Here is a 23,295-nt window from a genome sequence, read left to right as displayed (position 1 = left end):
ATCATAAATGCCTAGTTAATGGGATAAAAATGAGTTTGAATCTGGGATTCTGGTCATTAACCCCATGTCACCATCTCCTGGAGCCGTGTGATGACGGGGCCAGGTGAACTGGAATCGTCCAACACTTGTTAAACATGCAGATTCTCCAGATTCTGCAGATTCCTGCTCCGTTCCCCCTCCCAGCAGGAGTCTGTGCAGCCTGAGAATCTCAGCTAAGGATCTTCGACTGGAGAATCCTGACTTCGAGGGCTGTTGACTAAGTTCTCCTCCTTAACTTCCTAGTCTACAAAAACCCAGGTGCCAGCGAAAGTTGGGGTCAGGTATGAGCTGCGCACTGGTTACCTACCTGAGGGAGATGTTACTCCATCTTCACTCCCCCTGACTTTTGCATGGACTGGTGACCTTGACACTTCCCATGCACGCTTCTATCCACTTTCTGAATCAGATAAGATCATGGTATCATAAAGAAATAATGAAACAATAGGTGTTTAATGTTTGCCAGTGGGAAGTTAGGAAGACAGTCCCAAAAGGGCCTCTTTCTTACCCTCAAACAGATTTTGGATTAGTTTGTAATACAAGTCCTCGTCCCTTCATACAGAATCAGTGGCTGCTTTCTCTTATTTATTTATTTTGTTTTCAACGAGACACCCCCACACGTAGTCCCTTCGGCACCGAAGGCCTGCCTCTCCAGGTAGGCAGAGGCGAGGCCTGGACTGCACCTGATCATGCTCGTTTCTACCCCGAAGGCCCTTTACTTCAGTCCTTCTGTTTAAAGACACAAAATTCCTCTCACATAAACCAAGCAGGCCTGGTTCACATCTACCCCATGGGCAGAGAAGAAGGCACCCAGGACACTGAGGCCCTGATTTCTGCTTTGATTTCATGTCACTTCTATTCAGATTGTGAAAGTCCAGACCACCCCACCCTTCTCCTGTCCCCCGTCTTCTTTCTGTTTTTTCTCATCTAGGCCTCCTTTATTTCACGGTTTCGTCTTTATGCGTCCTCCTCTCTGAGGCCGCCTCTGCCCCTCTTTCCCCTGGGGAAGAAGTTGGAGAAAGAAGCCATCGTTGTCTGTTTTTGCTTTGTCTCTCCATCCCCAGGGGGCCAACTGCTTCCCACATGAGGAGGAAGAAACAGAGAGGCCCTGAAATCAACAAGCCACAGACAGGCTTTCAACAAAAACTTTATTAGCACAGCTTCAGCCTCAGGTAAGCTGGCGAGCTATGGGCGAGCTGAAGAAACACAGGGCCAAAGAGGCCGGCCCTGCCTGGCTGCTGAGTGGAGCTGCCTCTCCCCCTTGTGGCTGCAACTGCTTCTGATCATCGGGAACAAGTCGTTGGCGCGGTGGTGTTCTTTCACACCCTGATCACTTTCTTATCTTACAACTGTCTTGACTCACCAGCCCTCCCACCCGCCCACCTACCTTCTTGTATCAGTGCCCATCCCCCTCCACCCTGCTCCCCTCTCTGTTCACCCATCTGCTCTTTGCAAAAGGGCTTCACTGTGTCTGCAAGGGGTGCATTTCACTTGGGTATCTGTCGGCATTTGGTGAATTTTTCTATCTCCTATATTCATTTTAATTCCATTTATTTACTCCCTAGCTCTCTCATGAAACAACATGAAATCAAAGCAACGAACTAGGAGTAAGAAGGGGTGAACAGCATTCGAGGAAAAAGGGAACCACGCATTTCTGCTTATAATCACGTTCATCTTTTTCTCTGCATCTGTATGCATCCCACTACAAATTTATTACACGTGTTTTAGCATGTCCAAGCCCACGGTCGGCACTGCAAGGGAATAAACAAGACGGAGAAAGCACAGCCCTGCTCCCACGGAGCTTTTCATCTCACAGGCAAGGCACTAATTATGTCTTCTGTCTGTGTCGTCCTTGATGCGAACCTCTGACACAGGCATCTTCCTCTCTGATTTCTGTTAGCAGGAGAGGGGTCATTGTTTCCACAATATGAGAAAGAAAACTGAGGCTCAAATAGTTGAAGGACCCTGAGACGGCAGTAGGAGGATTTGGGGCTCCAACCCCAGTTTCCTGACTCCAGATTTCATGTCCTTTCCATCCTGCTGCTATTCTGATCAAGTCCCCTCCACGGACACATCACAGTGCTGTGACACTGTGAAGCAGTGTGGCAGTGCCATGTCAGCTGGCCACGACAAGAATTGTTGGCCCCAGGGAAGATGAAATCAATGAGGGCTGGAGACAGCGGCCAGGAAGGATGGGTGGGAGATGGAGTCTGGAGGAAGATACAGGACTTGGCCAGAGAGGTACACCAGGGAGGGTCTTTCAGACCTTATGTGTCCTTGTGTGTCATTCAAAAGGCCATGAGGGAGGAGGGTATAGCTCAAGCAGTAGAGTGCATGCTTAGCACGCACGAGGTCCTGGGTTCAATCCCCAGTACTTTCCGCTAAGAATAAATAAACCTAACTACCTCCTCCCCACCAAAAAAAAAAAAAAGGAAGGCCATGGAAGAGCCACCAGGGAAACTGAGTTATCAAGGGCTTATTGTGGACCACGGGAGAAAGAGGTATTTATCTTCTCCCTTAATCTCTGTATATACAAATATAAATGCAGACATGTGTACATGCATCTCGGTTTTCCGTGTCTGATTATGCATTCAATTAGCAAGGATTCATTGCCTGCTAATTTGGTCCGGGCACTTTGATAAAGCAACGTGGGAGGACACCAATAAGTAAGAGACATCATTTCATTGTTGCGGGAGGAGGTAACTGACAGGACGCGACTGCGGGTTGACCCTCGAGCTGGCCCCGGGCAATGAGAGGATCCTCACCTCTCCCTTGTCCTTAGAACAGACACTCTGCCCACTATCCCCACAGTGGGAGTTGGTTTCAAGGACACAGACTTGAGAGAGTAATGTGGTGTTGTTGAGACCATCTGGAGGGTGTACGTGACTGAGCCCAGTTAAGGCCTCTACATACACGCTAAAGATTCGGGTGGGCGAGAGCAGAGAACTACTCATCTTGCAGTGCCCAGGACGAGCCTCATGTGAATGTTAAGTTTCCTTGCTTGTTTTTTTTTTTTTTTAAATAGAGGTACTGGGGATTGAACCCAGAACCTCGTGCATGCTAAGCGCATGCTCTACCACTGAGCTACACCCCCTCCTTCCTCTAGCTTGTTCAACTTGCCACCAACTAATCTGGAGTGGCTGCTTCCTTCCCTGGCCTCTCCTTGCCCTCCGTGTACGGGGGCCGGTCTGTGAACTAACCATTGTCCCCCAGGGAGTGGGCAGGCCGGGGGTCTATGCATACTGCAGACAGAGCTCAGGACTGGGGGATATCGGGGGGCCTGGCATTGACACATCCTGCTAAGTTCTCTGTACAGATTGGACTTCCATGGGGAGAGGGAATTAATATGTATTGGGAGCCAACATCTCATTTCATCCTGTGAGGTTACTCTGCGCATTTTACAGACACGGAGACTAGTCAGTACCACTGGTACCAGCAGTAAGTGTATTTTTCTCTGACGGGGGAGGAGTGAGGACCGTCTCCAGACAGGGCCAGCTGTCCTTAGAGGATGAACTTCTTACCCTACTCACCCAGCAGTGCCTCCTTCAGAAGCCCCACCCTCCTTCCTGAACGCACGGCTCCTACCTCTCTGTATCTCTACAAGACCTGCCAACCAAACTGCCACGAACCTCTAAGGCACTCATAGATTCCATGACCGTAACGAAGCATGTTCTGTGAGTCAAGTCAGAATCCTAAGCATCAGGGCAGCTTCAAAGCGGAATCAGGCTGGTGCCTTTCAACCACAGAGCTTGCGGCTGGGTGAGCGGGCCTGATGCGTACAGCCTCGACGCAGAACAGGGCGACAGGTCTGTGATGGGGCTGGCAGTGTGCTGGGGGCCGAGGTGGGCTGACAGCAGCACTGGCATCAAGGCTCCAATCCCAGCGCTGAGGCTGACGCTGAGACATTCCAGCGCCCTCTCCAGACACAGCCAGCTTGACGCCTCCAGAGAGACACGTCAGGTGCCAGCAACTATGTCAAGAATGTACCTGAACTGTATTCATTACCAGGAGTTTCTCAGCTTCAGCACCTTTCGCATTTGGGGCTGGACAGTTCTGTGTGGTGGGGAGCTGTCCTGTGCATCGTAGGATGTTCAGCCTCATGCCTGACCTCTGCCCACCAGATGCCAGCAGCATCCCTGCATCTGTTGTGACAACCGAAAGTGTCTCCAGATTCCTGGGGGAAAAGAATCACTCCCAGTTGAGAACCACTGAGTGACTCCTAACTGTGATCACCGCCACTTTATAAGCTCTTCCCCTACTAAACTGAGGCTCAGCAAGGTTAAGTCACCTGTGCAAGGGCACACGGCTCAGAAGAGCTGGGAGCCGGCGATCTGCTTCCAGCGTCCACACTGTGTACTGTCCACTGTTTGCCTGTCACCGCGTGCCTGGTGCGGAGGACTCAGTGGTGCTCAGGAAGCCCACCAGGGAGGGACCGTTCTGCATGGCAGTCCCTCCTGTCTGTACTGTGCTTCACTGCCTTTCTTTCCACAAGCCACACAACAACCCTTCACTGCAGATCTCACTCCCATTTATAAATGAGCACACGGAGACCTGGATTGACAAGGAGGGGACTGCGCCCAGTCACAGAGCAGACAAGCCACCAGAGCCCAGACGTGGACCCACGTCTTGTAATTCTGTGCCCTCCATTACTCAGCGTGGAGTCAGCACTCATTAAATGACGGGAGGCAGGGGAAAGACTTAATGAAAAAGAAATGCGAATGCAGGGTGATGGATGTATTTATCCACCCAAGATAAGGGATAGACCTTTGCTGTAAGAATAGATCCAAGGAGAACCCATGAAATTACAAGCCTGACTGTGCGAAAGATGGGAAGGGTGCACAGAGAACGCTGGGTACATCTAGTTGACTTCACTGGGAAAACATTCTGAGGCTGCCACCTGAAACCGAAATTCGCCGTCTTCACTTGAAGTAGCGATACCCACGGTCCTGTGAGGAGGGGTTATAATCCAATAGAGTTGAAGTTGTTGATTAAAACGATGCCAGTGCTTAAGCGGTTCAAAGGGCAATCCCAGTTCTAAAGAAACCACATACGTGTGTGCGTCAGGAGGGTCCTGTGGGCTGCACACCCTTGGACACTGAAATGTCCTACTAAGTTCTCTGTACAGATTGGATTTCCAGGGAGGGAAGGAAATCAACGTGTATCAGGAGCCAATGTCTCATTCATCCTGTGAGGTTATTCTGCCCATTTTACAGACAAGGAGACTGAGGCCTGAAGGGATTAAGTAAATTGCCGCGGTCCCACTGTTGGTGCGGGAATGAGCTTCCTGTGAGAGTCCAGGGTCACTGAATCCTGCTGTCGCCCATGTGCCTCGTGAGGCTGTGAGGTTCTAGTGCTGGTGTCAGACAGTGGTGAGGTAAGTCCCAGATCCACCCACTCTAGCTCTGTTTCGTAAAGCACGCTCTTTAACTTGTCTAAACCTCAGTTTGCTCATCTGTAAAATGGGGATAGTACCACCTCCTAGGGCAGAGGGGAGGATCTGATGTGTTAAAGTGTGTGAAGCACTATCTAAGAAAAGTTCAGTAACTATGGCTACCATTATTAACACCATTACTATTACCATCGTACCCAGGGGACATGGAACCACACCCTGTGGACTTGTGATCTTTCTTTGGTCCCCATGTCACCCACCCTCTCCCTGTGCCAAATGCGAAGCGTGCAGTCAGGAATTAGAGTTTAAATCTGAGTGCAGACAAGCAAGGTGACGTCAGTATCCACAAGCCAGCATGCAGGTAGGTCCCGTGGGCAAGGAGAGGACCCTCACAACCAAGTTCGGGGCCTTCCCCTGAGATGGGGGGACACTCAGACAGGGTCATTTATACCCTCTTCTGCATTGCTGGAAGGTCTCCCTACCTTAAAAGTGCTTTGACTCTGAGCTCCCCTCCTTCGTGGGAAAACGGTAGCACAAGGATCTGCACTTTCAATCTGTGTCCACTTAAGCCCCTAAAGAGCTTCCTCAAGGATCTTATTTTACCTTCAGAAGAAACAGTGACCGATCACGCCCTGGGCTTCCGCTGTTTTCACCTCCTTCCTCCTTCTGCTGTTTTGACCTTGACATCCAGCAGCCCTGCAGGTAAGATGATGTTTCTCTGACAGGGGAGGCACCTGCGGAGCACAGAAGTTAACTCATTTGCTCATGGTGTGGAAGGAATTCTGAGCATTAGGAAAGAGTGAGTGGGTGTACGTATGTCAGAATTTCTTCTAGTTGGGGGAGAGTACAGCTCAGTGGCAGAGTGCATGCTTAGCATGCATGAGGTCCTAGATTCAATCCCCGGTACCTCCTCTAAAAAATAAATTTAAAAACCTAATTACCCCCCCCCAATTTTTTTTTAAACTTGAAGAAAAAGAGTTTCTCCTAAGGGATATTAAATGTGGTTGGAGAAACAGAGAAGATTGGAGGGATTTCTTTGTCTGAATAGGAAATGAGAGGAACAGGGACGTGTATCAACTTCCCCATCTCTGAGTAAAGTTCAAAGTCCTTTCAATGCCCTGCACCTATCACAGGGCACCCTTCCGAGCGTTCTTTTTTTTTTTTTAATTTTTACTGATATGTAGGTTGATTTGCAACATTGTTTTAGTTTCAGGTGTACAGCATAGTGATTCAGTTATACATACACATATATATGTTCTTTTTCAGATTCTTTTTCCTTATAGGTTACGACAAGCTATTGAATATAGTTCCCTGTGCTATACAGTAGGACCTCATTTATCTATTTTATATTTAGTAGTTTGTATCTGCTAATCCCAAACTCCTAATTTATCCCTCCACCCCACCTTTCCCCTTTGGTAACCACAAATTTGTTTTCTACGTCTGTGAGTCTTTTTCTGTTTTGTTAATAGGTTCATTTGTATCAATTTTTTTTGGTTCCAATTATAAGTGATATCATGTGATAGTTGTCTTTCTCTGTCTGGTTTTCTTCAGTTAATTTGATAATCTCTAGGTCCATTCATGTTGCTACAAATGGCATTATTTCATTATTTTTTATGGCTAAGTAGTATTCCATTGTATAAATATACCACAACTTCTTTATCCAGTCATCTGTCAATGGACATTTAGGTTGTTTCCATGTCTTGGCTATTGTATATAGTGCTGCTATGAACACTGGGGTGCATGTAACTTTTCAAATTGGAGTTTTCTCCAGATATACACCCAGGAGTGGGATTGCTGGATCATATGGTAACTGTTTTTAGTATTTTAAAGAAACCTCCATACTGTTCTCCCGATAGTTCTCTTTTTAAAATATATTTTTATTGAAGCACAGTCAGTTTACAATATTGTGTCAGTTTCTGGTGTACAGCACAGTACTTCAGTCACATAGGAACATACATACATTGGTTCTCATATTCTTCTTCACCACAGGTTACCCAATAGCTCTTATCTTACTTACTTCCTTCGTGTACCATCTGCCTCCCCAGCTAGAGTGTGAGCTCCTGGAAAATAAGGGTCAGGGCTACCTTATTCAGGCCAGTCTCCTGACACCAAATCCAGCCCGTGATAGAGACTCAATTGCTATTTGTTGAATTGACTTAAAACAAACTATTGTGTTTCTTGATTTTCTGCAGGTGTCCCCGGGCCTATAGTCTTCCTCATAAACAGAGATATCCAACCCAAGGTGGAAGAATTTCTTTAAAAAGTAACAATGTTAGGCCCATGGTGTCTGATTCCCTCATTATACCACTCTACCCCTGTCCGTCCCACAGCAGAATTGTTTTCAACACATTTCAACTCATCAGATCCTCCACTAACTAGAAGCTCTTTGAAGACAGAGAACATGTCCTATTGTGCCTTGTATCCTCAACGGCCAGTGGAGAGCTTAATACATCGAAGAGGCTCAAAACTATTTAGGGAAAAAGAAACAGAGCTTCAGCACATATTCACCATTTTATTCAAATATCCACTGATTTACAGCCACGTGCCAGGCTCTTGGGTACAATGTACATACTATCCTGGTCCCCACCCTCCTCAGGCTCAGTCTAACTAGTGCTTCTGCAACAAATGAGTTTCCAACCGCCACGTATTCACTGATGTTGCAAGATGAAAGAAATAAAAGGAAGGAAGGAAAGAAGGAAAGAGAGAGAGACAGAGAGAGAGAAAAGGAAAGAAAGAAAGAGAAGGAAAGAAAGAGAAAGAAAGAAAGAAAGAAAGAAAGAAAGAAAGAAAGAAAGAAAGAAAGAAAGAAAGAAAGGAAGGAAGGAAGGAAGGAAGGAAGGAAGGAAAGAAGGAAAGAGAGAGAGACAGAGAGAGAGAAAAGGAAAGAAAGAAAGAGAAGGAAAGAAAGAGAAAGAAAGAAAGAAAGAAAGAAAGAAAGAAAGAAAGAAAGAAAGAAAGAAAGAAAAGAAGGAAAGAGAGACAGAGAGAGAGAAAAGGAAAGAAAGAAAGAGAAGGAAAGAAAGAAAAAGAAAGGAAGGAAGGAAAGAAGGAAGGAAGGAAGGAAGAGAAAGAAAGAGAGAAAAAGTGGGAAAAGGCTTAACAATTTCACTCCTTGTGTTTCTTGCCCAAATGGACCAGAAACCACCAGCAACGATGTCGAAGCCATTACTGCAAAGCCAATTTACTTCTAGAGTACAGTTGTCCTCCAGGAACTTGAGCTACACTCCAGAGAGGTCATTACTTGCTGTAGACACACTATTGAGGGCAATGGTGTCCTTTCCAGCCTGGGATGCCCTCCGTCAAGTGTGATAGCAGGAAACGAGGTCAAAATAATTAACCTCGTGTGATTTTAGTAGGACTCGTTGCAAAATCACCCACAGGCACTTCATGTTTTGTTTCAGTTGAATCATCTAAACGTATCTGTTTTTAACCCAAGGTTCTTCTTCTTCCTCCCTCCCTACTTTTCCCACCCCCTGCCTATTTTTTCTAACTCTCAGTCCATACCCTTTTTGTTTTACCCCCTCTCTTTTACTCCCTCCTCCCTTCCCATCCCCCCCGACAGGTTCTGCCGGTGACAGTTTTGCTGGGGTTTTCAGCACCATAATCCTCACACCCGATCGTAACTCTCAGGAGAAAACCAGACGGCCTCACTTGTCAAGGCTTTTAGCAACTTTGTTTCAAGCACACCTCTTCCACCCACCCCAAGTCTCCATTAACTCCCCTCACATCCAGATACTCCTGGTCACCCCCTCCGTGCCTGAGGCTGCAGCGGACATCCCTACAGCATCCCACCTGGCTGAGGACCAGCTTTGGGGGTCAGCTCTGGGTTCAGAGGCTGTTTCCACTGTTTGCTACCCAATGTGGACCCACCTGTGCAATGAGGGTGACACTCTTTACCGGACTGTGAGGAACGAATTGGAGAAGTACCCGGAGTTTCTCTCAGTGTGTGGATTTGAGCGAGCGTTAATTCCATTCCCCTATCCATCCGTCTTCCTCATTCAACAAATATGTACTGAAACTTCAACTACATACTCAGTGTCGGGCCCTGTTTTGGAACTGGTATGACCTCTTTTGCCAGTCTGGGGGTACCATTCAGCCACATGTCTTGGTTGTTGTGAAGTGAAGCGCTCAAGCCATCACCCCTCATCAGCATGAAGTCTAGAATCTTCCTCCCTCTTGGTGTTATTTTATTTTCTCTGCCGTCATTCCCCACTCGTACCACTTCTTCAAGAACTCCAGAGTTTAGTTCAAGGTGCGGTCCTCAGACTACAAGTGCAATTGCTCGACATCACCACAGGAGGTCACTGCTGAGGAAGTCTCATGGAGGCTCAGAGACACCGGCCCATTCAGCCATGGGTGGCTGAGATGACGCCACCCATGCTGGCCTAGAACCGTGCACGGGCTGCAATGGGGACCCACGCTGGAGCCAAGTTCTACTAGTTCCCAAGCGCACATGCTCAGCTGTGCTGACCCTAGGTCGGTACACTGCGTCAGAGGAGTCAGGAGCTAAGAAGCTCACTCACACGTGAAGTTTCGGAAGTTTCCACCAGGTCTCCCTGACCAGTCCACCTGAGCCCGCCTTCTAGCCCATGAGCTTGATGAGGGCCACCACTCTCCACCCTACTGATTTCCCTCATCACATGCCTCTGGGATCAGGGGGACCACCTCCGCCCCATTCCACCCTGTTGGGCCGGCAGAATCCCTTTGTAGATCGGTCCACACCTTCCCAGGCCCCTGCCGAACAAGTAGAGAGACAGCTTCTGCCAAGTCCCCAAAAGTCCCCCAACAGTCCTTCTCCCCCTCGCCCCTCAACGACACACACTCCAAGTCCTGTTACCGCCTTCCCAAAGGAACGTGGGTGCCTCCCATCAGAGAAGGTCTGCTCCATGCTGGCTACTGGGCTCTCCTCCATGGAGAAAGGCTACACGTTTTTGTTTTGTTCTTTTCCCTACACAATTGCATTTAAATTTGACCAGGTGTCCCATCTTAGTTTTTGAAAATTCAAAGCAGAATGAAACAAAGCACTGCCCTTGAGCAATTTACAATGCAGGGAAGACACCAAAGAACTCCCAGATGACTCCAGGCATAACAGAACCGTTCTCTTCCACTAACCAAATCCTACCCCATCAGGAATGCCTTAAGGGAGACAGACATTAGGTGCCCGAGAAACAGAAGGTGAAGATGGCCACTGAGGCGGATGCTGGGAACTGCCACCTTGAGCTGCCCAAGACTATTTTAGCCACCTCCACTGTCATCCCCACTCCCGCCACCCCACCAAGAGGCAGCCCTTCACAGAGTCTCAGTAGAGACGAGGCTTCTGAGCTAGACAGGCTGTAGCTAGACCTGGAAGAAGGGCCAGTTTCTAAATCAGTCTCCCCTTTCCATCCTTCACACACTGTTGGTGAGTGAATGTAGATCTCAGGAAGTGAAGAGATTGGTGCCAAGGACCAACACCCCCATCCTCTACTTCATTCCCTCTGAAGCGCAAAGCCCGAGGTGCTTCAGCCTTAAACTGCACCCTCTGCCTTTGCTCCCTTTCCGGGGAGCTGCAGCGAGGTGTGGCCACAAGGCGCACACTCCACACTCCAGATCTGGGAGCGTGGGAGGGGGTGGGGTTAGCAGGCTTTGAATAAACAAAGCGAATGAGGCTGAGCCACTGTTGAAACTGGAGGAAATTGCTTCCAGCATTTTCGAGTCCTGGCTCGACTCATAATTTAACCTTGAGTATAGTTTTCAAAAATCATTAAGTCCCCAAAGCCTTCATCCCTAGCGGTGATTAGTCCTGACGCAGTAAGCAGGAAGTTAATATATTTGTGTCGAAGAAGGTATGTCATGCACGAAAAATCTATTTGTTCTCAATTTGCTTACCGACCATTCACTGACTGCTCCTGGACAGGCACTGTACTGAGAGCCAGAGGGATACGACAGTGGACAAACACAGCCTCCCTCCCTCCCTCCCTCCCAGGAGCTAACAGTCTAATTACAGGAGGGGACCAGAAATCAGCACTTATGGAATACCTGCTGAATACCAGAGATCGTGGCAGGCACTTTTGCCCCCATTCACCCTCACACCTACCATGCAATTTTCTCTGTTTTATATATCAGTAAACTGAGGCCCAAAGAGGTTAGATATTTTACCCAAAGTCACATGGTTAAAATGGGAAGATCCAGAATTCAAACTGTGGTTGAATTCCAAAATCTGTGCAAGGACCACTTTTCCCAAGAGCTACACAGGAATAGGGGCCATCCCACCCACTCTGAATTCTGTTTTCCTGGTCGTGCCATCTACATCACATCTACTTAACAAAATGGTGAATGCAATGTTGACTGGACCTAAGCAAGTCAGGATGTTCTTCCAAACAACATGCAAGGAGATGTCTTTTAATTTAAAATCATATGAAGACAGCCAAGGGATGGGATGGAGAGGTCAGAACCCTCCCACCACACACAAGAAAAGTAACACGGGAAAAAAGTGCAAAAAATGTGCAGTGGTTATTCTAGCGTTCCCTGTGTGCCGAGCACACGCGACGCGCGTGATATGAATGGCTTTTAATCCTCACAGCAAACCTACAGAGCAGATGTAGTGTCATCCTCATTTTACAGATGAGGCACAAAAAAGGAACTTGCCCAAAATTGACACAGCTAGTGAGTGGAGGACCTGGAATTTGACCCCAGGGTCCAACCTGTTAGAAAATGGTGATGGTTAAGATAGGGAGATAGGTGGTTGGATGGACGCATGCGTGGATGGACTGACAGACAGATAAACAGACAGACAGAGATACAGGCATACCTCTGAGATATTTCGGTTTCCATTCCAGACCACTACAATAAAGCTAATATCTCATTAAAGTTGAGTCACACAAATGTTTTGGTTTCTCAGTGCATATAAAAGTCATGTTTACACAATACTGTAATCTATTAAGCGTGCATAGCATGATGTCCAAAACTCAATATGCGTACGTTAATTAAAAGTATTTAATTGCTAAAAAATGCTAGCCATCATCTGAGCCTTCAGTGAATCATAATCTCTTCGCTGGTGGAGGGTTTGAAATATTGTGAGAATTACCAAAATGTGACACAGAGGCACATAGTGAACAAATGCTATTGGAAAAAAAACGAAGCCAATAGACTTGTTCGACACAGGGTTGCCACAAGCCTTCAATTTGTAAAAAATACAAAGCACAATAAAGCAAAGATCAATAAAACAAGGTATGCCTGTTGATAGGTACATAGATAAACAGACAGATGGATGGCTGGATGGACAGGTAGTTGGATAGATAGATGAAGACAGATATGTAGGTAGATGGATGTTTGGATGGATGGATGGATTGACAGGTGGATGACTGGATAGACACGTAGATAGATGGATGAAGATAGATAAATAGATGGATGGATAGATAGATAGGTAGATAGACAGACAGACAGATGGACAGACAATGATCTGAGGCACATATACAAGGACCTCAGGGACTTAGTGTGGAAGAGGAGCCCAAGGGCCAGGCCGCCAGCAGAGCTCTCGGGCTGCACTCTGCCAACATAAAGGCTGCGTGGTCCCTGTGAAAATGTTTTGCCAAGATTGACCCCTGTCCTTCCCTTCTACCAGGGAGGAAGGTGTGGATCCGGCTGGCACTCTCTGGAGTCATAAAACGCCCATCCCTGGGCTCTCTGTGTGCCTGGAGCTGACTGATAGCTTAACCCCCACTCCCCACTGCAGGACCCTTAGCATACCTGCATTTCTGCAAGATATAAAACACCTTCTCTTGATGTGTGTTTATCCTAACAAAACCCATCACCCCAGGAGACAGCCCGGCTCATAATACCCTAACACCCTAGGCAGACAGGAGACACATCCTGCCCTTATCAGTCCTAAAACCTATTATTCAGAGACGTCCCTGACAGATCTTAACAACCAATCAAGTACTTGTGCAGGGATTGATCCCTCAGCCCCCTACTCCTTGTGTGCATAGCCCCCTCCCCGCAATAAAAGACCCTGCACACCCACCCTCCCCACCCTCCCCATGGCGCTCACGCAGTCACGCAGGCACCTCTCGCCTGTGTGGCCAGCTGTTGCCTATAGCAGTGTCTCTATTAAACTTCCCTAAACTCTTCTCGGTCTCTGGTAACTCTTCACCAACCCACCGTCACTGTCACCACCTCGTGTGCCCCCAACAGAAGGTTGATCATCTCAAGATATTTTCCTTTTATTTGGGAACTCATGGCCATGCTGGCTGCCCTGAGAGATCCTGGCACCCTGACCTCAGTTACGTAGCTGGAGGCAGAGCAAAAATGCAGCTCCCAGGGCTGGGCTCTCAATGCTTGCTTTCTGAATGTGCACAGCTGGCGGGACCCTGGTGGGGCTGCCCTCCCTGTTGGTTCTTGGCACCTTCCACCCCAGACGTGGGAGGGGGTGGGGAAGAGCAGAACTTCAGCGTTACAGGGTTTTCTTTGTCTCCAAAGATAAGAGCAGTTTAACTTGAAACTGGTTAATTGTAGATGCTCTTATTTGCCTCACTTCCTAGCCTGCGACGTCCAATCCTGCACCTCCACAGAATTAACAGATCACTGCCCAGTAGTAAAATACCTAAGACTGCGTACAGGGTGACCACATTTAGCATCCGAACCCTGGATACTTTCAAAGTGGTAAGAGAACACAGTCACAACAATGCTGGGACAGCAGGTTTCAAACGAGGCTGTCCCAGATGCATCCGGATCTAAGGTCACCCTTCGTAGACCCATCTACTTGACAGGCACTGTTCTAAGTACCACACAGATTTTTAACCCATTTAATTCTCACCACAGCCCTAAGAGAGAGGAAAAAAGCATCATTTCCATTTGCACTGACGAAGAAACTGAAGTTCAAGGTCACGTGGCTGGAAAGCAGACCTTGCATTTGACCTCCCTGCTGCAGATCCCATGCCCTCCACGTCGTCAGCGATGCCTTCTCCCTGCCTCTGGCACTAAGCCTGGGGAAGAAGCTAAAGGCAGAGAAGGAGAAAGAGGGAAGATCGGCAGGGAGGAGAGGAGCCGTAAGGACGGGCAAGGTCGCAGTAGGAAGCGGAGTCACACAACATTTCTAGCACAGACCTCTAGTCACTTTATGTATGTTTGTCACTCAGGATTGGCAGGTGGGGCCCCGAGGTTACAGAACGAATAATGATCCTGACGTTCCTGCGCCTGGTCTCGGGGAGAGCCCTGTGAGGGCCCGAAGTAAGGATAAAATGGGAAGGTTTAAGCAGCTCAGCCTCTGTATCTACCTACCCCATCCAATTGTCCTCCCATATGTCCCCAAGCAGTGGATCAGCGCAACCCAAGAAACTTCCCGGTTGCCATGGAAATGACAAGAATGTATCTAATAGGAAGTGAGACTGGAAGGAGCTGTTGTAACAGCTTCCTTGGGCAACCCCCGAGCAATGACCCTTTGAATCCAGAGTCAGAGATTTCTCCGGGCAATAGCCACAGCCCTGAGGTTGTCAGTATCCTCCAACTGGCACCCTGGTGACCACACTTTCACCTCAAGTTCATCTTGAAATAGGTGGTAAAACTGGAAAGGGGAAAAGAAAGGGAATTCCCCAGTGATCATACAAAACCATTTGCTGTCTGTTGCAAGCTCTCATTGGGGCATCAGAGGACAGGACATGGAAAGAGAGCCCACGGGGTGCTTAAGCCACGCATCTTTCCACAGATCTAAAGGGTAGGTACGTGGCCACCACCACCCAGGTAGATCAAAATAACCCCACTTGTGGAGGGATGGTCTTATTTACCAGGCAGACTCATCTCCTTTCTACTTAAACTTGACAACATTCGAGGAACCAAGACTCTGAAAACTAGTTTTCCAAGAGAGTACAGGAAAATCTAGGCGGGAAATGGGGAATCACAGACAAATGGACATACAAGTTATTCTTGGGTAAGAGCCAACTTTGAGTTTAGCACAAGCTGCAAGTTCAGTTCCATCCCTTCCTCTGTTTCTTTTATGACTGCAAGAAACGGAGGGATCTGGCTTCTAAACGCGGCAAGAAACCCCAGATTCTCACTCCAAGGGTATTGCAGAGAACTTTTGTGTGCTTTGACGCCACAGAAGCCAGCCTGGAGGATCCAAAGCCAAGACCAGGGTTCTGGGCACTCGAGGACCCCTTCAGGGTCATTCTGGGCTCACTAAGGAGGTACCCTCCTCCCTGAGCAGCTCTTCCACTGACGTCTGAGGCTCACAACTGACCAGAATAGGCGTTCTGTCTTCTGTTTGTTCTCCAGGGTGCAGTGGAAAAGATTCATTTGTATACATCTTCATTTGTTATCTTTTCAAAGCTTTGGATTCAGAGCATCCTGTGATGGGTATGATACATCACACAAATGAGACAGCCTAGCTACAAGGATTTTAAATGCAAGTTCGACCCCCATATCCATGCTCTTCAGCACGCTGCATCCAGGTTTTGGGGTCCTGGATTGGTGGGTGGGAGAGAGCAGGGAGTGGGGATGGAGGTGGGAGTCGGTCAGGAGTGAAAAATATAGTAGAGAAAGAAATTTTGCTTCCTCTATTCCGCAATGTTTCCTCAGGTCTTCCTTCCTCTCCTGGCTGAGGTCATGCATTATTTATCCCTCACACACAGCATTTTTGCAGTCATAATAAAGGTCAGAAGGGGAGGAAGAAAGAGTTATCTAAATCCACAGCTATATTCAGGTGCACTCAGAATGACATATTGCATCTAATGGAATCCATTTGAAAACAAAATAAAAAGTGAGCTTCAATGTTTCCTCTGTCTTTCTATTATTTTCTTCCTTCCTTTTTTTTTTCTTCATGTAAAAAATTTATGGGCAAGTTTTCACCCCTCCTCGACCCATTCTCCTTCCTCTCTCCCCTGACCCCAGTGCTGTTTTTATGCCTAAATTAGTTCTGTGACCCTAATTCTCTCTGGTGTAAGAAGCTTTTCCCCTCTGATTTTGTAACCCCCTCAGATATCTTAAACGTTCTCTTTTGAAATCCTCAAACCTATTCACTTTAATTAAAACAATACATATGTGTTCTCTGCCATTTGGAAGGAGTGACTTTGGGGATATCAAGGCATAAAAGGAAACAGATGGGATTCTGCAGTTCCAAAAAAAATGGAGTCCCCGAGCTGGTACTTGCTGGTTTCATGATGCACTTCTGTCAGCCATGGGGACATTCTGTCATTGGTCGCTGACCTTTGGTGCCCCTCATGTGACAGTCCCTGACCTGATTTTCAGTCACGTTCAGCTTCTGGGAGCCATCAAGCTGGTCTCTCTGCATTAGAGCCAGAAGACTTGGTGCTTTTACAAAAGATGTCTGAATATGGAGTTCATTTGTTTCTTCCTTATTACATGAAAGAAAAAAACCTGGGTCAAGAGAAGAAGATCAGAAGATTCTGGTTCCACTCGCATCCTGGAGTCCCACCAAAAACGATGAAAAAAGATAACCTATAGTTTTCATGGCTGAAGCAAGAAAACTGCCAAAAGCTTCCAGACAATAATGTATTAATTCTATCCACTGAACACTGTCTAGATGGAGATGAGGGAACCTGGAGGCCACTGACCAGAGCTCTTGGGCTCTTTAATCAATAGAAATTGCTAGGAGGCCCTAATTCAGGACTGGTGCTGGGGCAGGAGGGAGGGGAAAAAGCAACAGATCCCCTTGCTGGATCCCTGAGTGGAGGCAAGCTGGTCCCTTAAATGGGGTGAGGCTAAGGGTGGACAGGTGGATCAGGTGGGAGGGATGGCTTAGGTCGTCTGCCCACCCCCTTGGTGAGGCTGTGTGCAGGGACCATGCACAGTCCCCTGCTTTTGCTCCTGACACCTCAGAAGGGGCAGTTGGGTTTTGGTCTTTCTGTAACTCATTGCTCATAATTTGCCCCAACCGCGCATGCCTGCAGTTGAGTTTCTCCGTATTCTGTTGCTGGAGGAGACAGTTGTTCAGGTGCAAGCACTGCAGCAAAAGGTCCCAGGTCCCGGGTCCCAGCCTGTCTCAGGGGAGGCCACACATACTGCCTCAAATCTCTGGTACAATAAGGATTCCCCCAGAGTAAGTGCCCTTGCCCTGAAATGAATACCCAGGGAAGCTCCGAGTGGAGGGTCAGTGTCTGGGGTCAGGGCCATCCACAAGGGACAGGAGAGACAGCCAGACACTGTAGAGTCCACCTGTGGAAACAAGAGGATGAAGCGGGGTCCTTAGAAGCAATGAGGGCAACACATATTTCCAGATTGGCAGCTAATGGATAAATGACAACACAGCATTAAATTAAAAAAAAAAAGGATTGCTATTAGAGAAGAATGAAGAGGAAGAGGAGAGGGAAAGGCGAGGAGGAGGAGGAAATGAAGAAAGAAGTTTAGGTTCAGGGATAGAGAACAAACATTACTTGAGCACCTTCTTTGTGCCAGGATGTGCTCAGTAATTTGAATACATGTATTGTTTTATTTCATTCTCAAAATAGTGCAAGACCGAGACGACTTTCTCTATTTTACATATATTTAAATTGACAGCTATAAACAGAGGTTAGGTAGTTTTAACAAGGTCAAACAACTATAACAGACTTTCGCACTCAGGCGCGCTGATGTCAAAGCCCGTGCTCATTCAATTACATCACCACTGTCCCCGCCATCATCATCAGCACCAGCATCATTGCCATCAGCACCATCATCTTTATCTTCATCATCACTGACAGGCACTGAGTATTTAAACGTGTCATCACACTGTGAATATGCACGTTTTAAAAAATTTAATTATCACAACAACTCCATTTTGTCGTCGAGTGAACTGAGGCTTAGCAAAAGCTAAGTAACATTCCCCAGACCGCACAGCTGGTCGGTGGCAGAGCCCAGACCATCTGAGTCCTTACTTTTAACCATGCTGATATACTGCCTCCCACCACTTCCAGGGAGATCCAGCGATCCCGCTTGCTGGCTAACACATCGCCTTTCCTCTTTTGCACTTGGCTTCCTCACCTACCAGGTGAGCAGTCTGGGCTAAATTATTTAAGATTCCATGCCACCTGATCTGACCAACGAATCTAACTTCAGAGCAGCAGCAGGAGGGAATGTCTTTGGTTTAAGTTTTTCTTTTTGAAATAGCCTGTCTTCTCTCTTCCTGGGAGAGCAGCAGTAAATATACCGATGAACTGGGGACAAAAGAACCTACAAATCCTGCAAAATGAAATCACGTGGCAAAATGTGGTTATTCTGAGGGAGAGAATGAAAGTCCTAAGGGCAGTTTTCTATGCCTTTTCACTCAGCTGCCAATCAGCCGTTCTACCCTGGCATATTTTCAGAAGAGCTGCTCTATTCAACCCAATGACTCAAGTGGACAATTTGGAGCTCAGCATGGTGATATCCCATAGCCTGCACCCAGATGGCCAGGATGGCCTCCTTCCACCTACGTGCACCCAATCAATCACCAAGTCACTTTAATTTCACCTCTGGAATAACCTGCCATCAGCATCCCATTTCTAGCACCTTTGCCCAAGGTTTTATTACCTCCTCTCTGGATTAGTGTAGTAATCTAAATACTTCGGTACATATAAGCCACTTCCTCAGGGCCAGCAGAGCAATATTTTTCAAACACAAATCTGATCATGACACCCTTATACTAACCAGCATAAATAATAAGGTTTTTTAAAAAAATGCTGGCGTATATTAAAAAGCCACTCATGCCTGTCCCTACCCTACATGTCCAGCTTCACTCATCTCCCAGTCCATCCCCTTATGCCTCAGCCATGCTGGACCACTCATGCTTCTTAGACATGGCATGAATTCCTATCCTCTCGTGTCTTTTTTTCTCTCACCCAGAATGCTCCCTAGCATCTCCCCAACTCCTGGACTCTACTGCATAGAGAACTCCTATTCATGCTTCAAGACCCAGTTCAACTGTCAGCTTCACTGGGATACATCAACTTTGCTGCGGTTTCTCAGCTAGAGTTTATCACTTCTATAGCTCCAAGACTCTGGCACTAAAAAGACAACAATTTAGACGGCTGGTTTTGCGTTTACTGCCTTTGTTGGACTAAAAGCTTCCCAGGGAAAAGGAAGATGCCTAAATACTGAGCAGATGGCACAACATGTTGAGTGTGTCAATACCACTTAAGACTAGACTATGCCAGTGGCTTTGCCAGGTGAATTCATAAGTACTTGAATGATTTATTCAAATAAATGAAATCAGAGGCTAAGGAGCACCCCCCCCCGCCGCAGAATATTTGAGAAAAGCACTTGAGAAGGTCATTTTGCAACAGCTTATGAGGTCTGTTCAAGAAACACACATTAAATGTTACTTGGCTAAAGGTTGCCATACAATTATGCGGAAGACAAAAGACTTACGTGACAGACAGACACCTTCTCCAAGAACTGCTGATAGTCTGGTGGGGAAATCAGTATTCACAGCCAGGAAATAATCAAAAAAGAATCCAATGCACTGCAAATTAAATTATAGGATTAATGAAATCCAAATCAGAACTCCAAAGGGATTTTTTTTTTTAATCTTGACAGAATGAAGTTCATCTGGAAGATCAAAAACAGACAAACGCAATCTCAAACAAAATCCCAGCAGGTTTTTGTGCAGTAATTGATAATCTGATACTAAAATGTGTATGAAGGCAGAAAGGATCTAGCACAATCTTAGAGCAGAACAAAGCTAGAGGGCTTACGTTACCAGGTGGTAGAGCCCCATTTGGAAGTTTTAATAATTAAGACATTGTGGCATTTGCTGCATGCTTATGATGATAAAAAAGAGAGTTGAAACGAACTCAGAGTGTAACAGAAAGAGACTAGTTAAATGGAATAGAAAAATGGGCGGCCAATTAGGTTTAAAAGAAAAACAAAAATGTCAAAGCCCTTTGGGTCTGGTAAAGGCCGCAGGATCTGCCCACTCTCCCAGACCCAGGAGGGCTCTTGACCAAACCCTGCTTTGCCGTTAGGGGCATGTTCAGTGGAAGAGCTGGGAGATTCTTACAGTCGTGATGATCTGCCAACACGGGACTTTTAAAGCCTGGGGGAGTTGTTTACATGCAGAATGTTGCACGGATATTCAATGTGATAAAATTACACGTTTTAAAAGTAGACACCCGATTCTCCTTAAGCCTTTATGTTTAACTTGTCTTTTTTCTATCAATAAACCTAATAACATAATAGTCAACAGTCAAAAAATCATTTTTTTAAAGGTCAATAGAGGACACCAAAAAATAGGCTGCGTTAAGGAAAAAAGACAGGATATAATAGATGTACCATATATTTCAATACACACATACACTCCAAAATATTTACAAAGAATGGTGAGATTAATGGATGAGTTTCAATTTTCTGTCTCTATGTTTTTGAATTGTTTGAATCTTGAAAAATGGGTAGGTGTGACTTTTAGAAGTATAAAACAATAAAGCTATTTTCACTTTGAAAAGAAATTAAGCAGAAATAAGAATGATGTTACAATCGTGGTTTCTTTTGATTTTTTTAAATTGTTTTCAGCATGGGAATTCCTTTTCAAATGAAATCTTAATGGCAAATCTGTGTAGTTGCTCCTCTGTAATCACGGATTCCACATCCGAGAATACGGAGGACTGACTGTAAGAAACTTCATCATCTCTGGATTTTGTTAATCGCGGAGGTGAGGGGTGTGGGAGTCCCAGAACCAATCCGCAGTACTGTGGGAAGATCGTATTTAAAAAAAAAAAAAAGGCAGCTCTGTTTAGGAAGCGCGGCAAACCAGACCTCACCTGCTTGATCCTTCCAGCCCTCCACCAGACCCAGACCCTCATCTTCTCCCCTACCCTGGCCCCCAGCACCTGAGACACTTCCAAAGAACCCTAAGGCATTAAGGCATCATGGAATTTAATTTAAAACTCTCACCGTAGATGGCCATTCACTGGTACGGTACGCCTTTCATGGTATACACCTAAGTGTTGAAAGTAAATTATAAAAAAAATTTTACAGTAAGACCCCAGTCTCTAAAACTCCCTACATATTACATAATTATATATACATCTAAATAAACTTCTAGGCACTGAAAAGTAGTAGAAAAAAAATGCCAGAGTATGAAATCTTGTTATATCTGAACATAGAACCAAGGCTGGCTTTCATTTTTACATTTTTGGCTCATCTGTTTTTTCTAATTTTCCTACCATAAACATGTATTGTTTTTACAGTAAGAAAAAAAATGCAATTTTTAAAGGGTGAGTAGGAGTTGAGAGAATGATTTATTTTCCATACAGTCTAGTGTTATTTTTCTGCCAGTAAGAGATCCAGGTGATATTTGAGAATTATGACTTTAGGTCTAATTACTTTCGTTAAAAAAAATGCAGCTGTACTTTATTCTGGCATATTTTATACACAATAAAATTCTCAAACCCTGAGTGAATAGCTGGGTGGGTTTGGGGCATATGTGTGTTCCTGTGAATGTAATTACTTTCTGTTGGTGTTGATCCTGCCTTCAGTCTCAGCATCTAATTCTGGATGAGGCTTTTTAAAAAAGTCTTACTGAGGTGTAACTGACTTATAACAAGCTTCACATTTTTAAAGTGTATGATTTGATCAATTTTAACACGAAAAGGAGAGTCAGTTATTCCTAGGTTTCAATTCTGGATCCTTATTGACCTTGGGTACATTATTTAATTTCTTTGACCTCCGTTTTCTCACCTATGGCCATACGCTTGCCTCACAGTGTTTTTAAGTGGACTAAATAAATCACGTGTGCAGCTATGCAGCACACCCCCTGGCATGCGCTACGGGCTCAATAAATAATGGCTGGTGTTGTGGCTCTCATTTTTTCCCAAATGGGGAGTCCGTGACTCAGTGAAGTTAGAAACGTGCCAAAGGTCACACAAATGGATGGAGAAGGCAGCAGACTGCACCATCGACTCTTGATGTTGGACACTTCTAAAAGGGCCTTCCCCTGAAGGGATCCCCTAAATGGTGTGAGAAAGGCCCTCTAGTGGCCAGGAAGCTGGGAGAACAGTGCCTCTCCAGGACGCTGGCTCCCTTACTGGGAACTCTGGCTTCACAATGAGTGATGGGAACCAACCTACCTTGCTGTTACTGAGTCCAAGCTCACACTGCTCACTGCACAACAGGGCAATGAGTCAAGAGACAGGTGTTGGGGCGAAGAACAGCAACTTTATTAGGAAAACCAGTAGACTGAGAAGATGGTAGACTGGTGTCCCAGAGAAGCATCCTACCTGAGTTAGAATTCAGGCTTCTTTTATACTAAAAAGGAAAGGGGTGTGTCTGGTTGTTGCAAACTTCTTAGTGCTGGAATCCTTTGTTCTTGCCACTGTCCATGTAGGTCTGGTCACAATATTCCTACAGCCTCCAACAAGACAAACGTTATTTCTCTGTTCTGCAACTTTTTAATAGAAAAGTGTTATATCTTCAAAGATCAGAGCCTTGAGAATGGGCTGTCCTATATATTTCAGGCTATAGACAACTTTCTTTTACAAAAGGTGCAGAGCCAGCAAGACTAAGAACAGGCAACAGAGCACAAGGGTCAGGGCTAAAGGAATAGATCCGATACGGAGTCAGATCTGTTCTTTGTTACAATGTGGCTTCAGGCAAATTGTCCAAACCTCCATTTCCTCATCAGTTAAAGGGAGAAATGAGATCAATAAAGGCAACTTTCAGAGGCTCCTGTGGCATCACGTGGGGTAACAACTAAAATCAATTTTTAAAGGTCTGCAAATGTGACACAATTGTTCAACATTAAGCTCTTGGGGAGGTGGGGAGGGAAGAGTTGGAATTTTACAGCGGAAGACTTTAAGATTCAGCAGGTGCTAAGTTTCTCGTCCCTCTAGTGATGTTGTAATAATCACACTTATTGACAAAATGCCTATCATGTGTCGAGGACCTACTAGGTGCACTCCTAGGCATTCTTCAGATAGCATTTCATC

The 23,295-nt window shown here is 46.1% G+C and overlaps 1 long non-coding RNA gene across 2 annotated transcripts; it reads right to left on the bottom strand.

Moving 5' to 3' along the window:
• Positions 1-6,038: 6,038 nt before the first annotated feature.
• On the bottom strand, positions 6,039-22,794 carry LOC116283653 (uncharacterized). 2 transcript variants are annotated; one of them, XR_012060037.1, is made up of 4 exons: positions 22,588-22,794; positions 21,263-21,308; positions 19,742-19,835; positions 6,039-6,159 (listed from the first exon to the last, which is right to left on the bottom strand). It is a non-coding gene; the product is annotated as an uncharacterized lncRNA (long non-coding RNA). The 2 variants fall into 2 exon arrangements; XR_004193282.2 differs by lacking the exon at positions 6,039-6,159 and adding an exon at positions 18,033-18,574.
• Positions 22,795-23,295: the final 501 nt, after the last annotated feature.

The sequence above is a fragment of the Vicugna pacos genome, chromosome 16 (assembly GCF_048564905.1).
Source record: "Vicugna pacos chromosome 16, VicPac4, whole genome shotgun sequence".
Classification (NCBI taxonomy): domain Eukaryota; kingdom Metazoa; phylum Chordata; class Mammalia; order Artiodactyla; family Camelidae; genus Vicugna; species Vicugna pacos.
The sequence above is the reverse complement of the archived record's forward strand: the minus strand, read 5'-3'. Positions and strand labels throughout refer to the sequence as shown.